Genomic DNA, 3,583 nt, shown 5'->3' on the forward strand with positions numbered 1-3,583 from the left:
AAAAATAATCAAGTGGGCTGAGCAACAGATAATTGAGGTGATGATTGGACTGTTCAAAGATAATTGATGCAATTGATGGAAACAAGGCAAGTGCAAAGTCATCCGACCGTGGGTTACAACCACATCGGGAACATATTGGTTATCAGTCTGCTACAAAATAAATGTTATTTCCTGACAAAAAATAGTTTCTCTTTACTAATAAATATATATATATATATATATATATATATATATATATATATATATATATATATATATATATATATATATATATATAGTTCAGTATGTTTTTCTTAACAGACGCGTTTACTGTGTTGCGAGCGTGTTGCTAGTAGCGTGTTGCACGGTTTGGGATGAAAAGTTATATTATTATTATTAAAGCATTGAAAACTCTCTCGGTGTACCGTCTTTCTTTGTAAATATGTGTAACTGTGTATAATATGTATTTGCAACTGTATATTTTTGTAATGTATTTATTTTAGAGACTTATTTTGATATGTTTTCCATGGGCGAATCAAAAAGAAGGGGCGAAAACAACGGGGGCTGACGGGAAGTGGGGTGAAGCTGAGTTAAATCTGTTTGTTGTTGCAGCGGACAATAGTGGGTACCGGTTTATATTTTTCCCACCCTTAACTTTGGAAATATAAATTTTTTTCATTGGATTACTTTCAACGGGACCCAAACTTTAAAGGTCTGCATTAAATTCTAATTACAGGTATCATTTTCCGTTCATGTTGCCAATTGTGGTGTTTGGATTGTATACTATATTTACAGTTATTACTCCAAGATTGTGTACAATGCTGTAAGTTTGATTTTTGCAATCCGGAGTTGGAATAAGAGCTTGCTCTGTCCACTCCATGCATCGGCCCAGTATTGCAGTACCTCCGGGAACGGTGCATTCGCACTGATCGCTGCATGGCTCTGTGGCTAGGACCTTGACTCGGCCCCTTGGCTGAGAGCAAGTGTCTTGGCCCCTTGGCTTTGTAGTGTATTATGATTTGACCGAAAACAAAAAATGGATATTTGATAAAGAATATAGAACAATAAACATTACAAAATCCCCCCACAATCGCGGCACCCAGTCAAACTTGGGATAAGCTTTTGACTTTGCTACATGTTTTAATGTGGGCTCATGCGGCTTACATACAGGTGCGGCTTGTGTAAGGACAAAACCAATAATGCCCGTAAAATGTAGTGCGTGCGGCTTATAATGAGGTGCGCTCTATAGTCCGGATTATACGTTGTTTGTGTGTATATATATATATATATATATATATATATATATATATATATATATATATATATATATATATATATATATATATATATATATACAGTGAAGAAAATGTGTAATTGAACACCCTGCTATTCTACTACTTCTCCCACTTAAAAATCATCGTAGGTGCATGTCCACTGTGAGAGTGATAAACTAAAAAGAAAAATCCGGAATATCTGCCAATCAGCGCACCGTTGTCATGGAGATGACAGCTCATAATACCACGTCCCCCAGGGGTACCACTCCTTGGGTGTGTCAGGCAAGTACAGACAGATGGTGCAAAACACTTTTCAGGACGTTTTTTTTGGTGTGTAAGGGTTTGCTCCCCCACATAAAACAGCAGTAGTGAAGTGGTTTCCATAGTTACCAGTAGCAGGAAAAGTTTTCTGATCTGACTCAGATACAGCACCTTCATCTGGTAGCTGTTGTTTTTTGGTGTGAAGTCTTGGCAAAAAATGTCTCTATAGCTCGTATTCATTCCTGAACCACCAATTTTCCATTACTCGCTTGTGTCATTTTTCTCTCTTTCAAAATGTCATCAATATCAATTATGCACATTCTGCATGTTGTGGGGCGATTTTGTTGTTTCCACAGTGCATATCTTCACTGCCCTTGGATGTCTTTGCTCAAACTTTAGATTATGTCAGCAGACCTATCTGTCAAGTTTGTGTTGCTTTGTACCTGTTTGCATTCAGGCGACGCGTTTCAAGAAATTGATTTGCGCTTTGAGTCTACTATCAATAACCTCATCACACATTTATGGTAGTGCTCGAACAAAAAACAGTCACCGGGCACACACACAGTGTTGTCAAGTTCCAAAAGCATTATATTATCAATAAATCTCACCATTGTGCGATGACACACAGGAGCTGCCTCGCACGGACGCGCTATCGATAACTCAATAGTTGAGGTGTCAGTCTTGTGCAGAGCGCCGTGCCCTCGGATTGAAAGGAGGGAAACGGAGCTTGCCTGAGGAGCCGAAGCATCTGTCAATACCTCGGTATCGGTCCGTGAGCCCTGTGGCACGGTCAGCAACTCAAACGCCCACACACACATAATTGACGCTCCATCTGTCTGGATGGTAGAGGTGGGTAAATTGATCTGAAAATCGATATTTTTAATACTGAGCAAGTACGTGGATAAAGTCTATATGTTTTTCCTGGGATAGATACTTCTACCCTCCACCAATTTCCTCAACGTGCCGCTTCTCTATGTACAATTGATAGTGCAGTCCTCTTTCGCCCTGCGCCATTGGCCACTCTCTTAAGTTTATGTGACTGACAAGCACACTTTTAGCAACTCTCCCTACCTGGCCTTCAGTTGCATCTTGCCTGTCAGGCAGACGAGAATGCCAAATCCACACCCACACAAATACCAGAAGCTAAGTATGACAGAAGCAAACAGGAAGCGCATTGCGGTGAGGGATTTTTTTTTTTTTTTTCAAAAACAGAAAAGGACAATGCCAGGTGTCATTTGTGTGGTCAAATCTACATAAACACATAAAAAGTTCAGCCTACAGAGGGCAACGAGTTACAGAATATGTGTACATGTTACTGTTCCTGAACGATAACCTGTAAATCAGTTGTCACCGTGGGAACAAGGCTAAAAGGGCTTCCTCGTTAGATTGCAGATTTTTCGGGTTGACTCCCTCGACTTTTTCTCTGTTTCAGTTGTTGTAGTTGAAGTATTCTATTCTTCATACTGTTATAGATTTTTAGATTGTATTGCTTACTCTGTTTGCACTTTCTTACTATATTTTCAAAATATTGCGCAATGCAAGGTATAGTAAATATTTTGACATTGTTATATCTGTATTTCATTTACATTGCTGCACTTTTATTTGACTCTCTTGGGATATGTTCTGAAACAGTCGTAATGTAAATATTTGTATTTATTTTTGTACTGTTAAAGTTTGAATTGTCGTTTGAAAACAAAATATTCATGGTGCTTGAAATCTTTGATCTGTGTTTAAGGGGTGGGTTCAATTATTCAATTATCATGACATTTCCATGCAAAAAGTATCGGTTCTTGATCTGTATCAATCAATACTACTTAGTGTTGATCGATACTAAATTCTTAGTATCGCCCACTTCTACTGGATGGACTCTTATTCTTCTGCACACTTCACCTTTTAAAGCTGACTGATTTCTGAGGGCGACCTGCTAGAAGGGCCCGCTGAGACGCTCCCGCCTCCTTCCCTGTTGCATCATTCTTGAGCGGCTTCTGGTTATTGACCTGTGCTGTCGCCCTAACCGGCACCCTTGACCCCCCTAGGCGGAAAAGGATCCATGCCGGGTTCGCAGGATC

At 39.5% G+C, this 3,583-nt stretch overlaps 1 pseudogene; it reads left to right on the top strand.

Annotated features, from left to right (window-relative positions):
• The first annotated feature begins 776 nt into the window (after window positions 1-776).
• Window positions 777-904, top strand: LOC148355181 (U2 spliceosomal RNA; annotated as a pseudogene).
• The last annotated feature ends 2,679 nt before the right edge of the window (window positions 905-3,583 follow it).

The sequence above is a fragment of the Urocampus carinirostris genome, chromosome 12 (genome assembly GCF_059441175.1).
Source record: "Urocampus carinirostris isolate Australia breed hairy pipefish chromosome 12, RoL_Ucar_1.0, whole genome shotgun sequence".
NCBI lineage: Eukaryota > Metazoa > Chordata > Actinopteri > Syngnathiformes > Syngnathidae > Urocampus > Urocampus carinirostris.